A 26,010-nucleotide genomic window follows, 5' to 3' on the forward strand; every position below is an offset into this window, starting at 1 on the left:
GCTGGTGATGAAGTATCCTGAAATCTGCGTGGAAATGCCCCTTCCTCATGAGAATTCAAATCCTCCCCTCCTCCCATTCCCCTCCTTCTCCCCCACTCACCCTCCTCCCTCCCTAAGAAAGGGCAGAGTACCCTGCACTGTGGGAAGTCCAAGGCCCTCCCCACTACATCCAGGCCTAGAAAGCTTTGCATCCAAATAGACTAGGGTCCCAAAAAGCCAGTACATGCAGTAAAAACAGGTCCCAGTGCCTTTATTAATGACTTTTCAGTCAGTCCCCATTGTCAGTCACATTCAGAGAGTCTGGTTTGATCACATGCTCATCCAGTCCTGGTTCAGCTGGATTTGGTGAGCTCCGATTAGAACAGGCACACTGTCGCAGTGGGTGGACCAACCCCTTGCAGTCCAGACTTCCTTGCTCGTCTTCTCTCTTCTTCTGCTCTTCAACTGGACCTTGGGAGCTGAGTCCAGAGCTCTGATGAGGGACTTTGTCTCTATCTCCATCTGTAGCCGGATTCTATGGTGATATTCGAGTTAAAATCAGTGTGATAGTGGGGTAAGGCCAGTTCAGGCACCCTTTGCTCTGCTGCCCAAGGACCTAGCTGGGGACATCCCCGTGGACACCTGGGATCCCCTGTAGAGCCAAGTCTCTTGCCAACCCTAAAATGGCTCCCTTAATGTAGATATCTTCTTTCCTGCTCCTATATCCGCCCTTCCTCCACCTCCACCCTCCCACTCCCCCAAGCTCTCTCCAGTCTTTCCTTTCTCCCTTCTCTCTCCCCCTTTCCCCTTACCCAATCACGACTCCCACCCCTAATTCCCACCCCCATGCTCCCAACTTTTGCCTGGCAATCTTGTTTCCTTCCAATTTCCAGGAGGATCTATATATGTTTTTCTTTGGGTTCATCTTGTTATTTGGCTTCTCTAGCTTGAGAACTATAGGCTTAATGTCTTTTGTTTATGGCTAGAGTCCACTAATGAGTGAGTACAACATACTAAAATCTATCAATGTAATCCATCATATAAACAGACTGAAAGAAAAAAAACATATGATCATTTCATTAGATGCTGAAAAAGCATTTGACAAAATTCAACACCCCTTTATGATAAAGATCTTGGAGAGGTTAGGGATACAAGGACCATATCTAAATATAATAAAAGCAATATACAGCAAACCAACAGCTAATATCAAATTAAATGGAGAGAAACTCAAAGCCATTCCACTAAAATCAGGAACAAGACAAGGGTGTCCACTCTCACCATATCTCTTCAACATAGTGCTTGAAGTTCTAGCAATAGCAATAAGACAACAGAAGATCAAGGGAATTCGAATCGGAAAGGAAGCAGTCAAACTTTCGTTATTTGCAGATGATATGATTGTGTACATCAGTGACCCCAAAAACTCTTCCAAAGAACTCCTACAGCTGATAAATACCTTCAGTGATGTGGCAGGATACAAGATCAACTCAAAAAAATCAGTAGTCCTTCTATACACAAAGGATAGAGGTTTGTTTTTTATGACAAATGCAATATAAGCAATACAACACAGTATAATGAGGAAAGTGTGGCTGTCATTCAGCTGAACTGCTTTAATTTGTCTGGAGCTTATCCGCTGTCGGATGATGGAGCCATCTAATGACTTTATTGTGTTTCCCAGAATGTACAGCTCACACGGTGGAACACTGCATTGTATCACAAATTGCCTTTCTTTTATTCCTCCTTGGTCAGGACAATTTAATTTATGTGTGTGTGTGTGTGTGTGTGTGTGTGTGTGTGTGTGTGTGTGTGTCGATATGCTTGTTCGGGCATGCAAGTGTGGAGGCTGCAAATCACTGTTAAATATCTTTCTCCGTTGATCTCTACTGCATGTTTTGAGGCAAGGTGTTGCGAGTTATTTGAACACTGTGTGAAGATGTATTGCTGTGATTGGTTGCGTAAAGAGCTGAATGGCCGATAGCTAGGCCGGAGGTGTAGGTGGGACTTCCAGGAAGAGAGGAAGTAGGAGGAGATAATAGGGCAAAGAGGAGACGTCAGTGAGACCTGGAGGGAAAAGAAAGAAAGAAAGGTTAAAAGCCATATGGTAAAATGTAAATTCCTAAAAGCAGGTTAATTTAAGTTATAAGAGCTAGTGGAACAAGCCTAGGCTAAGACCTAGCTCTCATAGTCAATAATGAGTCTCTGTGTCGTATTTGTGAGCTGGCAGCCCAAAGACAATCTGGCTACAGCAGGGTCTCTCACTGAAACGGAACCTTGCTGATCTAGCTTGTCTGCTGCCCAGTGAGCCCTGGGGTCTGTCTGCCTCATTTCTCCCCAGTTCAAGGGTTACAGACCAGCCTTCTGTGCCCAGCTTTGATGTGGGTGCTGGAGATCTGAACACACACCCTAACGACTCCACAGCAAGCACTATACCCATGATTCCATCTCCCTATCCCCTTACTGTATTTTTTTAAACAAAATTATTGGTATGTTATTTTAACTATTAATTTCAGCTTAGAGAGCAAAAGATGTTTCAAAATGTTAATGAATTAGTTAATTTGATAGTTTTGGACTTTTTTGAGACAGAGTCTTTTTGCGTAGCTCAGGCTAGCTTCAGACTTACCTTGTAGCCCAGGTTGGCTTCAAACTTGCAGAGATTCTTCTGCTTCAGCCTTCTGAATGACACATTGCAGGTGTGCATCACCATTCCAGGCTCATACTTTTTGTTTTTTTAAAAAAGGTTTAAATAGAGTCTCAAAAATGATCATCTTGCAAAATAGTTAGGCTGAGTGAGAGAATATTGGTAGAATCTTAGAATCTTAGAATCTTGGTATGATGGGATTTTTATAAAATTCTTAAAAAATACAAATTAACCTAGAGTGACAGAAGGAAGACTGGAGATTGCCTGGCAACATGAAGCGGGAAAATAGCACAGGGACACAAGCGCACTGTGACAGTGAGCTTTAACTGTCAGCTTGGCACAATCTGGAATCACCTGGGATGAGAATCTCAATGAGAGATTGTGCCTATCAGGTTGGCCTGTGGGTATGTCTGCAGGGCCTTGTCTAGATTATATCAGCTGAGGCGGGAAGGCCTGCCCATTGTGGGTGACGTCATTCTCTAGGCTGATGTAAGAGTGGAGACGCTGAGCTGAATGCAAGCCAGCGAGCATGGACGCATTCATTTCTCTCTGCTCTTAGTTGTGAATGTGATGTGAGCAGCTGTTTCAGGATCCTGCCACTGCTACTTCTCTGCCGTAACTGGGAACTGTGAGCCAAATAAACCACCTTCTTCCCTAAATTGCTTTTCCTTAGGTATTTTACAACAGCGACAGAACCGCCAGAACCCAGAGGACACCGGGACAGCAGCCAGACCTTCACACTGAGGTGCTTTCAGACACTAGGAGCTGTTGGATCTGTAGCTGTTGCTCCTGCTTTCAATTCAATTTTCTGAACCTGGTTTCCAGCACTTTGGGAAACAAGCAGGGTAAAGATAAGTGGGTCTCCTTGTTTAATGTACAAAGTTAATGCCTTGTTTTCAGGTCATCTCCTCATAACTTCTCCACTACTTGCTGGATTCATTCAATGTCTTCCCCTATTGTTAATTTTTACTGACCTTTTCTTCTGCAATATACTAGGCTTTCTGAATGCTCAAATAGAAGTCAGGTGTGGTAGCTCATATCTCAGGAAGCTGAAGCAGGAAGATTGCCATGAACCTGAGGACAGTCTGAGCTACATAGTTAGGGCACTCTTGTCTCAAAAGCTAAACATGTTCAGACAGAACAGTTATGTGAGAAAATTATAAACATCCATTTAGATAAAGTTAGATAAGCTTCTTAGATGAAGTTAGGCATGGTGGCAGTAACACTCAAGGTTGACTTCTAGCCTACACAACACATGCATGTACACATATCATGTGTACTCCCTACACACACACACACACACACACACACACACATACACACACTTTTGAGGTAGCAGGAACAATTTCTTCTTCTTCTTCTTCTCCTCCTCCTCCTCCTCTTCTTCCTCCTCTTCCTCCTTCTCCTTCTTTCCTCTTTTCATCTATACTTCTCTCCTACAATACATCCCACCACAGCTTTCCCTCCCTCTACTCCTTCCAGGTCCCTCCCAAGCCCACCATTGCTTCTCTGTTTCCCTTCAAAAAAAGAGCAGACCTCCCAGTGATATCAACCAAACATGGCATAACAAGATACAATAAGACTAGGCACAAACCCTCATATCCAGCCTGGACGAGGCAACCCATCAGAAGGAAAAGGGTCCCAAGAACAAGCAAAAGAGTCAGAGGCACCCCAACTCCCACTATTAGGACTCCCACAAAATTCCCAAGCTAAACAACCCCAGGATGTATGCAGAAGACCTAGTGCAGACCCATACAGGCTCTGTAATTGCCACTTCTGACTCTGTGAGCCCTGCTTAGTTGACTCTGTGGCTCTGTTCGCAGGAGAGACTTCTAATCTTTTGAAGAGGATGCTTTGAGGTGCTCTGATCTGTCCCCCTCAGAAATTGTTTTAGTTAGGATCTCTATTGCTGTGACAAAACACCATGACCGAAAAGCAATTTGGGGATGAAAAGGTTTATTCAGCTTTTGCTGCCACAGCACTGTTCACCATTGGAGGAAGTCAGGACAGAAATGAAAATAGAGCAGGACCCTGGAGGCAGGAGCTGGTGCAGAGGTCCTGTGGTTTGCTCAGCCTGCCTTCTTAGAGAAACCAGGACCACCACCTCAGGGATGGTACCACCCACAACGGGCTGGGCCTTCTCCCGTCAGTTACTAATTAAGAAAATGCCCTGTAGGTTTGCCTACAGCTCAGTCTTATGAAAGCATTTTCTCAGTTGAGGTTCCCTCCTTGCAGATAACTCTAGCTTGTGTCAAGTTGACATAAAACTAGCTGACATAGCAATCATCTACTTTTGGCTACGGCCAGAGAGACACTACCACATGGAATGTGGCCATTCCAACGTTCTCACACAGGGATATCTGCACCCATCAGGCAGAGGCCTAAAAAGGATCTCACACCAGGCACTGACTGTGCTCAGCACTTTCCACAAATTATCTTGGTGATTTCACAACAGCCTATAGCTTTTATCTTATCATAAGTGTGAGGTGATGGAGACGCAGATAAGTTAGCTTACCTGCCCTGCGTCACGTCACGGAGCTAGGAAGTGTCTGTGGTAGAGCCATATCCAGACAGACAGATTTGGGATCTGACCTGGTTCCATACACAATTGCCAGCTATGAGAGCTCTCACCTGCCTCTGCCTCCCGAGAGCTGGGATTAAAGGTGAGAGCCACCACACCTGGCTCAGCTATGAGAACTCTACATGGAACTTGGAGAGTCTGAGAAAACCCTTTGGGGTGGCTCAGGCAGGAAGAAGGAGCCCCTAAGAACTGTCCCATGGACTTGAAGAGCCAGGATTTTGCAGCTGCATCAGTGACCGCCCCCCACCCTCCCTGTGGTACTTTTGGGATATGGAGATGGGTAGAAACCGCTCTTCTCTCAGTCATCCCAGGGCTTAGAGTTTAGAAACTTTTCTTGACTCATGGCAGGCCTAGGGTCTCTTCCTCTTCCAGGTTTACCAGTCTCTGTACATTTTCTCTGCTAGGGATGGGTGAGGCTACAGTGAAGTGGGGGCACCAGTGGCTTCTGCCTTCAAATGAGGTGGTAATGCCCTGAAGAGGCCATCTTCACCACGCATGTAAGGGGGGCCACGGCCAGGTCCTCACTTTGTTTCTGTCTCATTGTGTGACCTTCGATTGTTGCTCACGGTCACTGGACTTAAGGGTTCACACCTGTTTTTATTTTTGCCTCTTTGGTTTCAGCTTGATTGAGACAAGTTCTCATACTATAACCCCGGGCTGCCCTGAAACTTACTATGTAGGCCAACATGGAAATCCCACACCCTCAGCCTCCCCACCAAGGACTGGAATTACAGACATGGGCCACCTTGCCCAGCTTCCTATCTGTTCAAGGAGAACTCTAAAGAGTCTCTCGGCTCTGAAGCACTATTAAAAAATTAGTGAGATAAGTCTCACCATATAGCTCTGGCTAGCCTTGAACTTCTATGGAGATCATGCTGGCCTTGTACTCTCAAAGATCCGCCTGCCCTACATCCCTACGTTGGGATTAAAGGCTTGTGCCACTGTGCCCAGCCTTATCCTCTCAGCTTTGAAATGCTGGGATGTTTTTCTCTCTCCTATGCTTATGTAAACAACTCTAGTTAAACATAGTAGGACACACACACACACACACCCCAAAGTTAAATGGTGGGGGGAGTTGAGATGGTTAAATAGGTAAAGCCACTTACCAGAAAGTCTAATGACCTGAGTTTAACCCCCAGGATCTACACAGTGGAAGGAGAGGGCTGGCTCCTGTAAGTTGTAGTCTGACTGTGACACGTGTGTACATGTACATGTTCTCCCCAACACACACAAACACACACGTATACAAACTAAATAAGTAGTGTAACTTTTTTTTAAGTAGGAGGGAGACTTGCTAGGAAGTAGAAAAGGTTCAGTGGGAGGGGGAGGGGGAGAGATAGAAATGTGGGTGAAAATGACCAAAATTTAATATATGCATTTGAGACATTGTTAAAGAATGCTTGAAACCAAAACAGGGCCGCTGGGATTCCAAGTGTCACCTCTCACAGGGACATTCACACGGTGAACTGCTGCTGCTGCAGTCTCAGAGAAGTATTTCAGGGGCCAGGGATTCCCCTCCAGATGAAGAGAGCTCGGAGTCTTGAGTCTACCAGCAGGCAGCTTTCCTGTGCCAGGCTGTGGCAGCAGAGGGCTGTCTTGGGCTCCTGCTACAGGCAGAGGTTCTAAAGAACCTGCTGCCGCTGTGCCCACAGCTGTCCTTGCGATACCTACCTACGTGTGGCAGCCACTGGCCTCTGCCGACCCACGTGCTACAGCTCCCCCCTCCCCCAGCCGTCTCTTGGATGTGTGCTTCTTTTGAGTTCATCTTTGGAATGGGCAGACGTATGATCAGAAAACAGGTGGGACAGGAACCGTCCATCCATGGGAGGGAGCCCAGCTCTTAGAAGAAGCTGGAGTCAGCACGGGGAAGGCCTGGGCTGGGAGCCTGTATCACCAAGCTCTGGCTTGCCCCTGTCCTCCTCTGCCGTCCTTCCCTCCAACGTGCCCCACCCTCACTAGGCTCCTCAGGCAGGAAAAGTGAGGCCCCAGAAAAGGGAAGGCCCCAGAGATTCAGAAAGGGCAGTAAAGTGTTAGGGTTCTGTGGCTGGGGCAGTGGCCTTTTCAATAGTTAGAGGGGAGGAAAGGCTATCAGCCCATTTCTCAGGTTCTTGGGTCAGATTGCATGCTCCCATCTCTCAGCCATTCCCAGAGGAACCCTGAAATGTGAACTTTTGCTTTCTCCCCATATCAAAGACTAACGTCCATACAGGTTTACCAGTCCCTGCCTGCTTTCCCGGGGCATGCTGTTCCCTGGCCAGAGCTCCTCTTTCCATCCATGTTCATAGCTCCTCCCTCTGCTCCCCCCCCCCACTGCAAACAAAAACTGCAACACAAACCAGCATGTGAGAGGTGGAGGCAGGGGGATTAGGAGTTTAAGGTCAGCTATTGCTACATGACACCTCAACACATACTTGGGGCAGGGTGGCATCACTTGGGAGAGTCAGATTGAAACAATGTTAGCTGTGGCGAGTTCAAGGCCAGCCTGGGCTACGTGAGACTCTACCTCATACAAAAACAAAAGACCAACAACAGAAAGCTCCCCCCACACCTCGCCCCACCCCGCCTGAAAGACAGCAGTCAAAAGCTCCTCCTTCACTTTGCCCCTGGCTCCCTTTCCCTGCGCAGACTGCTTGCTGGACTGCGTGTCTGTCTTTCCTGCCTGTACCTCTTTATCTGACACTTACGTGGTCCTGGGTGACCTTCTCATCACTCAATCCCTGGGTCTTTTTATAGTCCTCATCCAATTTAACCTCCAGGGACATGTGACACGCGGACCAGCTGCTCCCTCCTCTGACTCTCTGCTGGCTGCTGCGACCTGTTTATTTACTCTGCCTGGTCCCTGCTGCCCCCACCTCCATTTCTCTCTCGCCCTTCCTCTCCCCTGGCCTGCACCTCCCCCAAGTCCATACATGTGTGTGCATCTGTAGGTAGGTAGACGCCCTGTGTCCTTCTAAGCAGGATTTAAATAGCAGAACCATAAACTACGTTAGAGCATTAAAACGGGGGCCTTGACAGAGGTAACAATGTAGACAGGGCTGGAGCCATGATGAATGGCCAACTTTGATTCTAAAAGACACAGTGAAATCATCGGTTCACTTAGGATAACCAACCCAGTCACGTGATTATCCTTTTCAAAGCCAGGGATGACCTATCACAACCCAACTCCTCAGCTCTGACTCCCCCAGTCTAATCCCCCCCCACACCCCGCCCTGCCAAGCTCTCTAGCTCACTTCCTGTTCTGGGCCTTGGTGTAACCTGATCTCTGCTTGTAATGTACTCCTATCCTCTCTGGCTCACTTGATAGCCATTTGCTTTTAAAAAGATATTTCCAGGGGCTGCAGAGATGGCTCAGTGGTTAAGAGCACTTGCTGTTCTTGCAGAAGATCCAAGTTTGGTTCCCGGCACCCACATCCTGTGGCCTGTAAGTCCAGGTCCAGGGGATCCAGCACCTCTAGCTTTCACAAGCACCCACCCACGTGCATATGCCAAAATATAGGTAGACATATACATAATTAAAATAAGTGTTTAAAATAAAGGTCTTTCCAGCATTACCCTGAAGCCTTTCCCACTTCTACAATAACTTCTTCTTTCACTGTCAGTAGCAAATAAATAAACCTCTGTAACCCTCAGCTTCCACATCTGAACCACGGAAATGATCGTGGGACTCACGTCACTGAAAGCAGGGTTGCACACGCTAAATGCTTCACGTGGTATCTGGGATATTGTAAGCACATACTAGTCTCCAACTTCTGTTTTACTGTTGGACTGGAGTATGAAATGTCCCCTATGTATCTGAACACTTGGTCTTCTGCTGGTTGCAATATTCTGGAAGATTATAGGACTTTTAGGAGGTAGGATCTTTCTGGAGACAGTGGGCCACAGAAAGTAGACCTTGAGTTTCATAGCCCAGTCAAACTTCCTGTCTCCTCTCTGCTTCCTAATTGTGGATGCAATGTGACCAGCCACCCTCCAGCTGTCGTGACCTCGCCATTATGCACAGCGTCCGCTAGAACCGTGAGCTGAGAGGAGCCCTTCTGCTGTCAAGGTTTTTTTGTCTGGTACTTTTTAAATATATTTTTTAAAACTTTTTAAAAAAAGATTTATTTTGCCAGGTATTGCTGATGCATGCCTTTAATCCCAGCACTCGGGAGGCAGAGGTAGGTAGATCTCTGCGAGTTTGAGGCCAGCCTGGTCTACAAGAGTTAGTTCCAGGACAGGTTCCGAAGCTATAGAGAAACCCTGTCTCCAAAAAAAAAAAAAAAAAAAAAAGATTTACTTTTATTTTCAATTATGTGTATGTGTATCTCTGTCTGTGTGTGGGTTTGCGTTTGCACATATGAGTGCAAGTTTCTCCCAGAGGGCAGAGGTGCAGGATTTCCCTGGAGCTGGGGTAACAATAGGCAGCTGTGACCCACCTGACATGGGTGCTGGGAATCGAACTTGGATCCTCTGAGAGAGTAGAACGCCTTCTTCACCACTAAGTCATCTCTCTAGCTCCTAGTCCAGTATTTTGTAAAAGCAGCAACAAGAGAAGCAGCTAATTCCCGTTCATAGTGGAGGAAAGTGACAATTAGGGTTTTCCCAAGCTTCATTACTATCCGAAGGATAAAATTTAGGATGTACCCTTGACTCCTCTAGCTGAGGCCACAGTAGATTTTGTCCCCATAGCTTCTTCATGTCACTCTTCTTCCATTCCTTCCCCCAGAAACAATTCTTTCTACCTTGAATGCTGAGCTCCTCAAGTTGAGGCGCTACCAGGCTTGTGCAACCTGCTCGGCGGCCGGCGGGCGTGTGAGCACAGGTGCCCTTCCCCATTGCCCTCCGCTCTAATCCTGTTGCTTCAGTTCTACTGAGGTCATTGTCTTTGCAATTCTTTGCTACAACAGTCTGGTCTCAGCGTGTACCAAGACTGCCAAATGGATTCAGAAGTCAAGGAGAGGTGTTCTGGTGCCAGCTGGTACAGAGGCCACTAGGTCCAGCCAGTGAGCTTGCTGGTTCTTTCTTTCTTTTTTTTTTCCTTCCTTCCTTCTTTCTTTCTTTCTTTCTTTCTTTCTTTCTTTCTTTCTTCCTTCCTTCCTTCCTTCCTTCCTTCCTTCCTTCCTTCCTTTCTTTCTTTCTTTCTTTTTTCTTCTGGTTTTTCAAGACAGGGTTTCTTTATATAACAGCTCTGTCTATCCTGGAACTCACTCTGTAGACCAGGCTGGCCTCAAATTCACAGAGATCAGCTTGCCTCTGCCTCCCAAGTGCTGGGGCTAAAGGTGTGTGCACCACCACACCTTTAGCCCAGCTGTTTGCTGGTTCTGGATGCCAGAAAAGCCCAGGTGACCTGCAGTTGGGTTTGCAAGGTTGATGGAATATGAAAGCTGCCAGGGTGAATTTCCAAGAGCCACTTTCTTAGCAGCCTGCCGGCTAGGCTTTTGGCACTGTGCGTGTATGCATGGGCTCAAGAATGCCTCTCCTTTGCTGGTTTTATTTGCTATTTCCTAAGATGTCACTTGTTGGGCTGGGGATATAGCACGGTAGCAGACTCTTGCTGGGCATGCTCTGGGTCAGGGTTCAGTTCTGGAAAAAATGAATCCTACGTTAAAGTGAGCCAGGTGGCCAAGTGAGATGGCTCAGTGGGTGAAAGCACTCGCCAGGCGAGCCTAACATCTGCAGTTCTGTCCCTGGACCCCATGGGGGAGGGAGCGACCATCCCTCAAAGCTGTTCTCTGACCTCTAAAGGAGTACCACAGCATGAACATCACCATACCTGTAACACAAGCACACACTCCTGTGCGTGCACACACACGCTACATACACACAGAGTAAACAATAGAAATAAATCAGAAAGGCTGAAACAGGCGTTGGTTGTTCATACGTACCTTCAATCCTAGCACTTGGGAGGCAAAAGCAGGAGGCTCTCTGGGAGTCTGAGGACAGCCTGGTATACATTCCAGGACAGCCAGGGCTATGTAGAGAAACCCTTTCTTAGAAAGATGAAAAAGAGGAGAAGAAGGAAGAGAGGAAGGAAGAAGGAGAAGAAGAAACAATATTGCAACATTCTTGGACAAACTCAGAGGTCTTGTGTCTCAGTTACTTAAAATATGTTTTCAGCTGGAGAATGGAGAACTCTAGTAATAACTATAAACACCAACATGTAACTAATACATCCAGGCAAGAAAAGAGGGTCTTAAAAACCCCAAATATACCCCATAGTGTCTCACAATTTCCACATAGTCACACTTGTTCAAGGCCACCCTGGGCTACACTAGATTGGCAGTGGTTTCTCACACCTTTAATCCCAGTACATGGGAGTCACACACCTTTAATTTAACACCAGGGAGGTGAAGACAGAAAGGAATATGACTGGGCACAGAGAGGAATATAAGGCGGGAGGAGACAGGTGCTCGAGGCATTCAGACTGAGGATTCAGAGAGGCAGGATCTTGCTCCCTTGGTTCTGAGAATTTCATGGAGGTAAGAACTAGTGACTGGCCGCTCTACTTCTCTGATCTTTCAGCTTTCACTCCTGATTATCTGACTCCGGGTTTTCATTATAAGGGCCAATTAGAAATCACACTACTTTACCCATCTGCCTTATGGCTGCACGGGCAGAGGAGAGTTGCCCCCCTGCCCATCAATGCCTGAAGCAGGTGGGAGAGCTGGCCCTGTGATCATAAGAGAGAGAGCCATCCTTGACCCCCACCAGCTGCAGCACTTGGGAGCAGCAGGCCTTGCACCTCACCAGGGCACCACAATTGAGCCAACACTGTCGGCACAGGTGTGAAAGAGTCAGTCCCCAAACCGTGACCATAAGAGAGCTGCCTCCATTACCCATCTGTTTTGTGGTGACATGGGTGAGGGAGAAGTGCCCTCCAACACACACATGTCTGAGAAGGTGAGAGAGATGACCCTGAGGTCAAGAGAGAAAGAGAGAGGTCAAGAGAAAAAGAGAGAGAGAGAGAGAGAGAGAGAGAGAGAGAGAGAGAGAGAGAGAGAGTTATCCCTGACCCCTACCAGCTTCATCGTTCAGGAGAACAGGCCCTGCACCTCACTAGGATAGCACAATAGAGCCAACTCTATTAACTAAGGTGTGTGTGAGACAGCCCCAAAATTGGGAGCATGGGAGAGCTGTCCCCACTACCCATCTGTCCTGTTGTGGAGTGGACAGCGGAGAGCTACCCTCCCCCCACACACCCGTCAACATCTGGGGCAGGTGGGAGAGCTGGCCTAGTGGTCACAAGAGTAGGAGGGCTGTCCCTGACCCACACCAACTGCACCTTGACGGAGGAGCACAATAGAGTCAACCCGGTGAGAACAGGTGTGGGTGAGCCAGCCCTGAAACCGTGAGCATGAGACCGCTGTGCCCATTTCCCATCTGGCAGACCAACCCTACAGCTGCCCAGGCCCAGACCCAGGGTTCTGACCCAGGCCCAGACCCTGTCCCAACATCCACTCCATCTATGGTCTGCTGGAGCATGTGAAGGGACCTGACCCAAGGCCCACAGCTGCAGGATCTGCGCAACCAGGGCGCCAACGGGATGATCAGGAAGCGTCCTGGTGAGTGCCCAGCATCAAATGTATAAAGGGCCTTGATCCTGACCAATGATTCTTTGCAATGAGCTCTTGCAAGTAGAGCTGTATAGACAAAGGGAATGGCATGGGCCACCCTGCAGCTTCCATGATGAGATTTTTAATTCCTTCCCTTTTTTTTTTATTTTTTTAAGCTTTCTCATTTTATTTTCTTCATCTTTTGCTCTTGAATTTTGTTTTATTCATGGTGGGGAGGGGTGCTGGAGTAGAGGGGCAGAGGTGAAGGGACAGGGAAGGAATGGGACCAAGACACATGATGTGAAAAACCTAGAATAAATAAATTTTATTAATTAAAAAAATAAAGATAATTTAAAAACATCAGTATTCGGGGGCTTCTACTGAAATGTGGGATGATGGGAAGCCTCCGTCTGTATCCCTATATGGTTGACATTAGCCGGCTGCTCCTCCAGTGTCCTGTCCAGTCCGGAGCACCTGTTCTCTCACCAGATCATCTCTGGCCATATTCTCTGATGACTTAGCCACCTATGTCCTGACATGTGGGGTCAAGTCATACTCAGTAAGCTTCCTAGTGAGTACATTTCCAAGGTGGGGTGGTATAATTTGACCCATTGTGTGTGTTCATAAATGGGTTGCTGTACCAAGTGAGGTGCTAGTTGGGTGTGGTGGTGCACACCTGTAACCTCAACATTTACAAAGGGGTACGGAGGGATCCTGAGAGTCTGAGGCCGGACTGAGCGACATACCGAGTCCGGGGCATGTGGTATGCCTAGAGGGACCCTGTCTCAAAATTGCTGAATGGGAGGTGAGGGAGCCTTAGTCAGTAAAGGATCTGCTTGAACCCCAGAACTCATGGCCGTGACTCATGCAGGGAGGCCAGACAAGTAGATTACTGGGGATCATCAGTAAGCCAGCCTCGTTTGCTCAGTTAGCTACAGGTCAATAGGAGACCCTGTCTCAAAAACTAAGGCGAGCAGCTTCTGAGGAATGGCACCTGAGGCAGTGCTCCACCTCTGAGTGTATGTGCTCCCTCCTCCCAGGAGTTCACACGGACACACACCCATGCATGTGAGTACACTCACCCACCCACACCCACACACACATACACACCAGCAAAGGGCTTGAGATGTGGCTGAGCACCTGCCTGGTAAATTTGAAAGCCTGGATTTCAAACCCAGAACAGCCAAAATGCAGCCAAATGAATAAAAACAGAGTAGTGAATGACTTAGTTAAAAAGGGAGATGTTACACAGATTGGCCCTAGTTCCAGAGGATGCTGCGAAGGGAGAAGTCTTTCTGTGTTGGAAGCTCTGATTCATGGTGAGCACAGTTTGAATTGTTTGTGTGCTTATTTTATTTGTTTACTTTTCTGAGACAAGGTTTCACTGTGTAGCCTTGGCTGGCCTGGAATTTGCTATGTAGACCAGGCTGGCTTTGAACTCATAAAGACCCACTTGCCTCTGCCTCCAGAATGCTGGGACCCACTCAGCCTGTTTATAGATTTAAACAGCCACCTCATGCACATAGCAGCTACTAACGCCCCCATTTCATACAAGGAGAAACTTAGGCACAGGACGGCGACATAACTTGTATACCACACAGGCAGGAAATGTATAGAACTGAGACGGGAACCCAGACAACTGGCGTCCACTCACCCCCATAATTCCTGTGATACTGTGTGGGGCATCTTGGTGTGTCTTGTCTTCTCTCATTTCGGGACTGCCTGAGATGAAACCAACTGGGACTCCAAGATATATGACTGTGTGTGTGGTGTGTGTGCGCGTGCGTGTGTGCGTTGTGAGTGTGGTGTGTGTGTGAGTGTGTATGTATGTGTGTGATGTGGGGAAGGGTCAGGATGTGATGCTGTGGGGTGGGACTGTGAGGTGGCCGCGGAGAGACCGCGTGTTTAAGCCCTTATAGTTGTCTCTGCTAATTAACCTGCAGGTCGCACTTTTGGCTGCAGGCTGTGGTTGAGCTACCTAGCTTATCAGCCCTTCTCCAGTTCTGGTCCTGGGACTGCAAGGTGAGGAGGGGTTTTTACCAGCTTCCGTTCTTGGAATTCCAAGCCCTGTGAACTAGGGATCACTTAAGGAGCCATCCCTTAGGAGCTATCCCCTACGGGGCCAGGGGTGGGGTGGGGAACCAGAGGGTGGGGCTGGCTTTTCAACCTACACCATAATCACTTCCTCTGCCGGAGTTAAGCCCACCTCAGTCACTGCTCCTCACTGGGTGGCCTGGGCTTGCCCACAGCCAGGGGGAACAGGTGGGTCCCTAAGTCTTCTCCCTGAGCTGTTCCTGGGGCATCCACATACAGGTATGTGGCGTGTGGTTCGTAACTGAGGCTAACCTAGTGGGCACTCAAATCCTACTCCTCTATCCATAGCTATGTGCCCAGGTGTGGGGTGCATCTGCAGAAAGTAGAAACCTTCCTGACAGAAGTGGCGTCTATATGCCGTTGTTGTCTAGGAGGACACCATTTTCAGGCCATACAAAGTCTTCATCCATGTAGGCTCGTAGAGACCTTGGTTGTGCCCGCGAAGGTTCAGATAACACACTCTTTGCCTCTCTAGAAGTCCACCTTTTCCTCGTCTCAGTCATACATCTCCCTGGCAGGTGTCTAGTCTGTAGTCCTTTACAATGTCTTGGCATGCATTTTCTTTCCCTTCCTTATCTAACATGGTGATTTAGGGCCTCCTTCTGAGATCCAAGGCAGAACCCCGGATGTTTCCTTTGGACCTGTGTTCCTGGGTCCTTTTCTTGTTGATCTTCTGGGGCCTCTGCCCATTCCCCAGCTGTGGACTTGAGAGCTCTCCTAAATCCTGGAGCAAGGCTACAAATGCCCGCACAGGCACCCTGCTTGGCTATGCTTCAGGTGGCTGCTTTGTCCATATTATTTCACTGCCCTGCACCCACTCTGGCCGGGCATTGCCCCATTGTCGTCTGGGCCTGACACCCTGCCTTACTGGCCTGGCTTCCAAGGCCCAGGCTGGGCTAGTAGGTCACTCTGCTCAGTTTCTCCCAGCCTTAGGCTGAGGCTGAGCTGCCCTGGCCCTCCTGTGTTGTGTCTGATATGTGACTAAACAACTGTCACACTCAAAGAAACCCAGAGTGGTAACACCAGGAGCACCATGAAGAACACACACCAAAGGTGCCAGGACACAGGAGGAGCTCAACAGAGAGCCACTGTAGCTTTCTGCCCGCCACTCTGTGGCTGTCTTGTTTGTTTGTTTATTTATTTTGTGTGTGTGTTTGCATTTATATGTGTGTATGTTTGCATCCACGCACGCGTTTTTGCTCATGTGGGTGCACATAGATGTGAGGGTGTGTATGTGCCTGTGGAGACCCAATATGAATGCCAGGTATCTTCCTTTATCACTCTTCATTTTCTTTATTGAGGCAGGGGATCCAAAGCCGGATTGGAGACCTTGCCCTCTCTCCCCAAGCCCACGCTGACTGGCGACCACAAGCTGAGCGCTACTCTGGAAGGAGCCCCTTTCCTTCTCTGACCCAGTTCCGAGAAGTCCCCAGGGATGTGCCAAAACCAGGCGCCAGACCAGTCAGTAAAGGTCAAGCTTGGAGCTGTCCGGACCATACCCAAGACCTCCTTCCCTTGCCCGCAGAGGCAGACAGGAAGAAGACTATTATGCTAATATGCAGACCCAGGAAGTGACAAGGAAGATCAAAAAGTCAACCCAGAGCTGGAAAGTCTTTCTGTTGCTAAGAGTCACTGCTCTCCTGGTCTCCCTCTCTCCTTCTGTCCTGGATATGTGTGTGTGTGTGTGTGTGTGTGTGTGTGTGTGTGTGTTCGCGCCGGCGGCTGCGGCGGCCGGGGGGGGGGGGGGGGGGGGGGGGCGGAGGTTGGGGGAAGGTTCGTCAGTCCCTGCCTTCTCTGAGCAGTTGTGCTGAGTCCGATGACCTCAGCTCTCTAGACTTGTGTAAGTCTCCAGGGCTCCGGCCCACACCCACGCCCCGTGCAGCTTGGCGGGGCCCTGATTCATTTCCACGTGGTTGGGTAACTAGCTTCGGGAGCCTGACCTTGGGAAGAGGAGCCTGGCTCGGCTCACATCCACAATGGTCACGCTGGCCCTAGTGAGGCCGTGTCCACGTGAAGCAGGAGATGCCGGACACAAGGTCTTTTTCCACTCCTCTCATCTCCTGGAGACCACGCCCCCCAGCTGTGAAGTCACCCTCCTGGGTGTCCCCGCGGAGCTATGAGTGGCAAAACTTCCTGCTCCAGATAGGCTATCCATTTCCCTTCCTCAGTTTCCACACTATGCCCTACCCCCCTAAGTGTCTTCACTGCTTCTCCGTGGCAACCGTTCTGGGGCCCCACTTCTCTTGCTGCCCCTCTCCCTTTCACGGCTCGCTCATTTTTGCTGTAAGGCAGGGTCTCACTGTGTAGCTCAGACTGGCCTGGAATTCTGGGTAATCCTCCTGTCTCCGGCTCTTGAGCAAAGGTTGGGATTAGGGCACCACAGCCTGCTTATTCTCTGCCTCTCTGTGCTTCCCCTCTCGTTGCTGCTACTCCTCCACACACACTGTGTTTGGAGTCATTCCCCGTGGAGAACAAAAATGGTTGTTGTCTGTTGTTCTTTTACTTGGGTATCATTGGAAGGAAGAATAACGGGTGCACACTTAAAGATAAATAAATACACTTAGATGTCCCTCAACCAAAGAACGGATAAAAAATGCAATGGAGTAGGACTCAGCTGCTCAAAACGACATCATGAAATTTGAAGGCAAATGGATAGAACTAGAAAAAAAATCATCCTGAGTGAGGTAACCTAGATCTAGAAAGACAAACATGGTATGTACTCATATGCGGATATTAGCTATTAAGGATAACCATGCTATAATCCACAGCCCCAGAGAGGCTAGGTAATGAAGGGCAAAGGTGCGACACTTGGATCTCCCTAGAAAGAGTAAATAGAAAATTCGTGGGTGGACTGGGGGCAGCTAGAGCGGGAACATGAGGGATCAGGTGGGAGGAATGGAGGAGGACAGTACTTAAAGAGACTGGTGGAAAGAGGGTTACTCCAGGGTCAGGTAGAGACCTGGAACGCAAGAGAAACTCCCAAGAATATTCAAGGATGACCCCATCTGATACTCCTACCAGTAGCGGATACATAGACTGAACTGACAAGACTTTTTTAGTGCAGGGATTGGGACACCAACTCAGTCACATAGCCTTTGACCTGCAGTCTGTCCTGCTTATGGAATGTACTGGGATTGGTGTCTTGCTCAATTGCCATCAGAGAGCTTTTATCCAGCAGAAACCCACAGCCAGACATTAGGCTGAACTCAGGGAATCATGCTGGAGAGAGAAATGAAGGATTGTAGAACCCAGAGGGGTCAAGAACATCACAACAAAACTCACAGAATCTACTAACCTGGGCTCACAGTGGCTCACAGAGACTGAACTGGCAACCAGGGAGCCTACATGGGACTGACTTAGGCCCTCTGAATATAAGTGACAGTTGTGTAGCTTGGTCTTCTTGTGGGGCTAACAGTGGGGACAGGGGCTGTCTATGATGCTTTTGTTGGCTTTTGGGACCCTATTCCTCATATTGGGTCGCCTTGCCCAGTTTTAATACGAAGGGAGGTGTTTAGTCTTACTACAACTTGATATGCCATGTTTTGTTGATATTCCTGGGAAGCCTGCCGTTTTCTGAATAGAAACAGAGGAGGAGTGGATGGAAGTGTTGCACAAAGGGGAAGTTGTAGGGGGTGGGTACGGGGAGGAGAGGAAGGAGGGGAAACTGTGACTGGGATGTAAAATACAAAAAAAAATATTAAAAATAAATCATCAAAAACAAAAATAAAGTTAAAAAAGAAGAGTCAAAGGTTTATGAATACCTAGTATTTACAATTGCTTTGTTTCTCTGCTACTTTGTGGGATAAACTGGGATTTTGCCCCGGGAATGACTATACTGTGAGATTTCTGCCAGGGATGCAAATGTAGGCTCCAACTGGGATGCCCAGAGGCAGGATGAGGCCCAGCACCTGCATCCCAGAACCCTTGATGCCGTGCCAGGATTCCTACACAGCCTCAGTGCAGCAGACTGTCAGTCCGGGTTCTTCTCAATGTCTGTGGCATGATGCTGCGAAAACCATCGGGTACTGGGAAACCTAAAAACTGTTGGGAATGTGAAAATCACGAGAGTGCTGGGGCCATGGCTGTGCTGGGTCTGTGGCTGTGATGGGGCCGTGGCCTTGCTGGGGCCGTGGTTTTTCTGGGGTCGTGGCTTTTCTGGGGTCGTGGCTGTCCTGCAGCTGTGGCTGTCTGATACTGTTGTATATACTTTCCTAGAAAATTGGTTTAAATTTTTTTTAAGACTTATTTTAAGTAAGCATGTGCATGTGTGTAAGTGCTGGCGCTCTCAGAGACCACGAGTACTCTGAGCTGGAGTTATAAGCAGCTGTGAGCCACTCAACATGGGTCCTGGTTACCAAACTCACATCCTCTGAAACAGAAGTGCCTGCTCTTAACTGCTGTGCCATCTCTCTAGATCATATTGTTTTTGAGACTGGATCTCACTATGGGGCCTGGCAGGCCTGAAACTTGCTATATAGGCCAAGGGTAACCTTGAACTTGCAGCCATTCTCTTGCCCCTGCCTGCCAAGTGCTAATATTACAAATATGTGTGCCATGCCCAGCCTTCAGACCTTTAAAAATATATATTTGGGATAGGATGTCAGCATGATGACTATGTGAGAAAAACACATATATTCTCAGTATGTCTCTTACAACACCAGGTATGTATGGTTCCTTCCCGTGTCAACCCATCCTCCATCTCTCTGAGATGCCACCTGCAATCTTACAACTTAATTTAGTGCAGAGCCATCGGTGAAGGGCCCAGTCACATAAAACTTCAGACACCAATCAAAAGAGGCAAGCTATGCAAATGTTACAGTGATATGTCAATCGGTGCACATTAATGATAATAAAAATTACAGACTGGATAACACATAGTTTGCCTCCGGGCTGCCTACGCTTTTGACTTGGTTGCACAAGGCTTGGTGACTTCTGGGATAGCTCAAAGAACTGGCGGGAGAGCGCAACATTGACTGGTTTATTATAAAGGGCAGAGAGATGCAAAGGAGCATGCTGGTGAAGAGGCACAGGGTGCATCCTGGAAGAGTCTCCAGTGCAAGAGCTTCTGTTCTGGCGGGTGTGTGCCCATAGGTGTGTGCACATGGGTGTTGCCCATGGGTGTGTCCGCTTACCCAACAGCTCTCCAAACCTTGCACTTAAGTCATTCCTTTTTTTAAAAAAAATGTGTATATGTGTGCTTGCCTGTGTGTATCCATATGTACTATGGTGGACCTGGTGCCCTTGGAGGTCAGAAGAGGGTGTTGAATGCCCTGAAACTGGAATTCCCAGCAGTTGTGAGCTGCCGTGTGGGTAGCTGGGAACTGAACCTAGTGGCAGTGCTGACATAACTCTCTAGCCCAAGATTATTATTATTTTTTAAGAAAGGGTTTCATGTAGACCAGGTTGGCCCTGAGCTCATATATACCTATGGATGAAGTTAAACTTTCTTTGTTTTTCAAGCCAGGATTTCTCTGTGTAGCTCCGGAGCCTGTCCTGGAACTCACTCTGTAGACCAGGCTGGCCTCGAACTCACAGAGATCCGCCTGTCTCTGCCTCCCAAGTCCTGGGATTAAAGGTGAGCGCCATCACTGCAGCAAACTTGAACTTTTGATCCTCCTGTTTCACCTCCCAAGTCCCAGGATTCTAGGCCTGTACTACTACTCTCCGCTCACCCTCAGGTTTTATGGAGACTTCGTGAGTGGCATGATTGATGAACTGCTGAAGTCTCTCTCCTCTTCCCCAAGGATGGAGGGGTGGGGTTGAAAGCTGTAAGCCTTTAACTGCAGCTTGGTCTTTCCCATGACAGGCCCTCTATGCTGAAGGTACCCAAGAACCCTTAATAAAGGTCATACCTACTACCCAAGAAATTGCAAAAGAGTAAGGTAGGGCTTCCATTTTAGGTTGCTCATGGTCTAAAAGAGCTGCTGCAATCCAACCTTCACATGCAGATTCAAGGGAGGAAGCTTGAGGAATTGAGTGGGTGCAGCCAACCTCCCAAAAGTTGTTCTCTGATCTCCATGGCACAGAGGGATACTTGCATGCTTGGACTTACATACTGATGATGATGATGATAAATTTGATATAAATATGCTGCTAAAGAGCTGGGGAGATTAGTCAGTGGGTCATGCACTTGCTGTACAAGCCTGAAGAAGGGAGTTCAAATCCCCAACATGCATGTAAATGAGGAATGGACATAGTAACCCGTCTGTAATTCTAGCACTGAAAGGCAGAGAGAGGATCCCTGGGGCAAGCTGGCCCGCTAGACAAACCACATTGGCTAGTTTTGAGTTTGAGAGACTCGCCTCAGTGAAGACAGTAATGACTGAGGAAGAATTCAGACATCAGTCACAGGTTTACATACAAGCATACACACATCAGCAGACACATACCACACACATGAACACACACATACCTCACACACAAATGTGAGTATGCTTGCAAACATACATACCACATATAGAAACATATATAAAGACTACCAATAAAAAACAGATTTGATAACATACAAGATAAAAGCAGGAATCTGCGAGGGACAACTGAGAAGAGTTTCCCAGAATGTGGTGGAAATGTGTATGTAGAAGAATATAGAGAATGGAAAATTGAGACATGACTTCTAAGTGCTTGTAAGTAATTCTAATAATTGAAGAAGAGGGGGATTGAAATGACACTTAAGGGTAGAATGGAGATATACCTTCAGACAGGCAGAAAAAACTGTAAATGCTGATCAAAGTGATATGACTAGAGCTGGCAAGATGGTCGGTGGGTACAGGCACTTCCCACCAAGCCTGATAATCCTCAGGACCCACACGGTGGAAGGAGAGAGCCAACTCCTGAAAATTATCCTCTAACCTCCACGAGTTTGCTGTGGCAAAGCACCCCCTCCACCAACCAACCAACCAACCAACCAACCAAACAAACAAACAAACATTTTAGAGTGGCAAGCTTTCTGGTGTGGTGACTCATGCCTATAATCCCAGCACTCAAGAAGTTGAGGAAGGAAGATTGGAGTCTGAAGACCTGCTTGTACTATACAAAGCAAGTTCAAGGTCAATCTGGGCAACTTAGTGAGACCTCTTGGAGCTGAGACTATAGCTCAGTGGTGGAGTGCTTGTCTTGTATGCTCTAAGGCCCTAGGACCAATCTACAGTACTGCAGAGAGTTGTGTGTGGGCGTGAAGGTGCAAATATAATATGTGTCGGGTATGTGCACATGTGCATGTGCAAAAAGTTGTATATGTGTGTAAGTGTGTGTGTGTGTGTGTATGAACACATGTATGTGGGCTACTGTACAGGCCAGAAGAGTTACGTTGTAAGATGCCTGATATGGATACTAGGAACTGTCCTTTAAAAGAGCAGCAAGCACTTTTAACATTTCTTCAGTCATAAACTTTATTTTTAAAATTCTTACTATCATCATTAGCAGCAGCAGCAGCAGCATTTTGAACAAGGACTCAGGGTGTCCTCTGACTCACTATGGAGCTGAGGATGGTCTTGGACTCCTTGAGTCCTTCTGTCTTTATTTCCTGAGTACTGGGATTTCAGGCATGCACCTCCTTGACTAGCAGGTTTTTGAAACCTTTAAACTATTTATAAACATTTGAAATTTATGGACTGAAAAATAGGAGTGCTTGATTTTATGTAACTGGCACCTGATGGTAGAATTTAAATTAACCCAAAGACCAGCCAGCTGGCTCAGAGGCGGGAAGTGTTTGTGCAATTTGGATGACCAGAGCTCGAGGCCCAGACCCTACAGTGGAAGGAGAGCTGACTATTAAAACGTGTCCTCTAGCCTCCGCAGGAGCGTTGTGCCACACATATGCCTGCACTTACGTATAGCATATACACACAATGAAAATGATGAAATAAGACGAACTAAGAAAGGTCGCCAAAAGTGTATTCTGTGCAAATTATCTAGGACAGGCTAGAGTTAAAGACTAGGACACAGAGACAATTACAAGAAGACATTTTGTTCTAGAATATCCTTCAGGCTATGGATCTCAGTAAATAGTTCAGTGCAAGAAATTACTAGCATAATGAAATGGGAAATGAATACCCAGGTGAAAATAGATTTTAAAAATGGTAATTCTATCTTTCAAGAACAGGTGCAATGTGCTGAACTCTGCTCCTAGATATAGTAGATTAACCAGCTGCATAATTCAGTTGGTGAGAGACCAAAGATCTCTCAAAGAAACACAAAGAATACATGTTACTACGTCCACTGTCCACTGTCCACTGTCAAGACAGATATGACTAATCTAGCTTTGCTTTACTGATGATTGACTCCACACAGATCAAAAGGTGATTTTTTTTTTTTTATGGAAAGATAGGTTTTGGAGCCCTTGTCCCTATGGAAGATCAAGGTCCTTTATCGGGTTGCTTGGCAATGGATTCCAGACTGTGAATGTGGAAATGAATGAACAGTGGCCTGGTGTGGTGTGACCTTTCCCAGGGACACACGAACGAATAGGTGTCTATTTGCCCTAAGTAGGGCCCTCGCGACAGAACAGAGAACTGACTCCACCCGCATCTAGCCGAGTGACCCAGTGAGCTTATTGGGGTGACCAAAGGTAGATGTAGCACCTAAAGCCCTTCCCAGCATGGATGACGACTCATGAAAACCACAACCTTGGAGTTCCCTGAAGAACTGTGGGCAACTCCACCGAAACGTTTCTCCTTCTTTAGAAATTGTTCAGTCCTGAAGAACCTTGGGGAGGGGGTTGTGAGTCTTGTGACCTCCTGGGTGTCACAGCACTGTGCGTTTTATTAGCTTCCTGAGCGTATAAAGAGGGACTGCCTTAATTTTCTTCTCTAAACAAACCAATGACACTGGAGTCTGATCCACCCTCCCCCCTCCCCCCAACCACCCTGGTCAAAGGAAGCAACTCGTGAGTTTGGTATTTAGACAGTGACAGATGAGACAACCTCCCTGGTAACATCCAAAAGCACACAACAACACCCAGGAGGCGAAGACAGGAGGATAGCCACAAGTTTGAGGCTAGTCTGGGCTACATAGTGCGTTTCAAGTCAGCTGGACTGCCTACTGAGATTATCTCAAGAAAACAAAAACAAGGGGCTTGAGAGATGACTCAGTAGTGCCTGGTCTTGCATAAGGCCTGGGTTAGGTTCTCAGCACCCATGTGATGTCTCACAACCACCTGTAACTAGTTCTAGAGTGTCTGATGCCCTCCCTCTCCTCCAGGGTGTCTGATGCCCTCTCCTCCAGGGTATCTGATGCCCTCTCCTCCAGGGTATCTATCTGATGCCCTCCCTCTCCTCCAGGGTATCTGATGCCCTCTCCTCCAGGGTATCTATCTGATGCCCTCCCTCTCCTCCAGGGTATCTATCTGATGCCCTCCCTCTCCTCCAGGGTATCTATCTGATGCCCTCCCTCTCCTCCAGGGTATCTATCTGATGCCCTCCCTCTCCTTCAGGGTGTCTGATGCCCTCTCCTCCAGGGAATCATCTGATGTCCTCTCCTGTATTTTTTTGAGCCCTGTTCACATGAGGCACAAATTTGCATGCAGGTAAATCACTCATATGAATAAGATAAAATAGGAGAAAAATGTTAAAACAACAACACTAAAAAACAGAAAAAAAATAGAAAGAGGTACAGATGAGTTGAGGGAAGGGCGTTTTCTGGCCTGGTTCTGAACAGTATGGGGGGAAGGAGGCATAGAAGGTGGGAGAGAAACATTAAAGTATGGGTGGAACCAGGATTCAGGTTGTAAGGCTGGGGTTTCCTAAAACTAGCACAAAAATTAACAAACCAGGACATCCAACAAGTCACAACCACACCTACAATGGCCCACAAGGAACTAAGTACCACAACCCTCTTCACGGTTTTGCCTCCTCCCAACCACACATGCACCATACACAACTGCCGAAAAATTGCCGCTACAACCTGAGAGCCCCAACCCAACACGGACAGTCCCGCGTTGACTGAGAGACCGTCTTCCCCAACGTGAGTGACCTAAAGTCACTTTGCCAAGGGCATCCACATGGCCAAGCAAGCACACAAAACCAAAGAGTGGAAACAGACTCTTGACTCACCTCCGGTCCGTCTTGCTCTGGCCCTTGCTCCTGACTTTGCAATACAGTAGTGATGGGTCCTGAGCTGACCTGAAAAAGGAGGCTAGGCAGAGGGTGTGGTTAGGTCTTGGTCAAACACTGCCATCTTCTTCTATAGAAGACGGAGAGTCATCAGAGTCAGGAATGCATGAAACCTAAAGAATGGGCTTGCATGTATCCTTTGGGGGTGGCACCCTGCTCACTAAGAGGACAAAAGGCAGAGCAGGGTGGAATCCAGAGAGGCATGTGGAGGCTTGGGGACTCTGTAGGAAATGAGTCACCTGTCAGGTTGCAGCAGAGTGGGAACAGCACCTCCCGGATGCGGGTCTCCTTGCCTGGGTCGTTTCCCCACCTCCCTGTCCTTCCCACTCTTCTCTGCCTCAGGTGCCCTTATTTTTAAAGAAGCCACTACTTGTCCTCAATTCCCTTTCCACCTCTCACAGGGTCTCTTTTCTATCCCCAAACTGCTAGGGCTACATTATCTAGAGTGGCTGCTTCTTCTTAGCCTCGAGGTTCCTGGATCTGTGTAAGACAGTGTTTAGATAGTCTTGCCTTTAGTCCCTGCAACAATTAGAATGATATCTCAGTGAACTAACCACTATCTGCTTCATGTTAGGACGTTCTACAACAAGACAGTAGATCTATCTATTCATTTATTCACTTGTCATCGTGATTACTTTGTAGCTTGGGCTGGCCTCAAACTTGTTATAGAGCCAAGAAGGATGAAGTTGAACTCCTAAGCTTCAGAACTTTGCCCTTCTGAAATGGTAAAATTGAGATTCAAACCTGGTCGCGTCTGCTTTTAACCTCTAGTTCACTGTTTTCTAGCGTCTCACTGTGAAGAAATGGCGTGGTCTTTAGCAACAGCGTAAGCGAGCTTGGGAATTTTATACTTCAGAAGAATGTTGTGTCCTTGGTCTTGTTATGATGGGGGGAATGGCCTCTAGAAATACCTTGTACTGCGGGCTTTCCCCAGTGGGGGTGCTATCAGGCTTCTGTCGGAGTCTGTGCACTAGCATGTTTAGGATTCCTTTTCTCCATTGGCAAAAGCCAGCGGAGTCCCTCCGCGTGCAGCTAACAGTGTCCCTCACTTCTGTCTGAATCCCAAGGATTTCTAAGTCT

At 47.7% G+C, this 26,010-nt stretch overlaps 1 long non-coding RNA gene across 1 annotated transcript; it reads right to left on the bottom strand.

The window, feature by feature from the left end:
• Positions 1 to 224: 224 nt before the first annotated feature.
• LOC148121701 (uncharacterized) lies at positions 225 to 25,017 on the bottom strand. The gene is made up of 3 exons (XR_015737973.1): positions 24,871 to 25,017; positions 2,597 to 2,758; positions 225 to 514 (listed from the first exon to the last, which is right to left on the bottom strand). It is a non-coding gene; the product is annotated as an uncharacterized LOC148121701 (long non-coding RNA).
• Between the last annotated feature and the right edge of the window lie 993 nt (positions 25,018 to 26,010).

Source organism: Myodes glareolus, chromosome 6, assembly GCF_982192425.1.
Source record: "Myodes glareolus chromosome 6, mMyoGla1.1, whole genome shotgun sequence".
Taxonomy (NCBI): Eukaryota; Metazoa; Chordata; class Mammalia; order Rodentia; family Cricetidae; genus Myodes; species Myodes glareolus.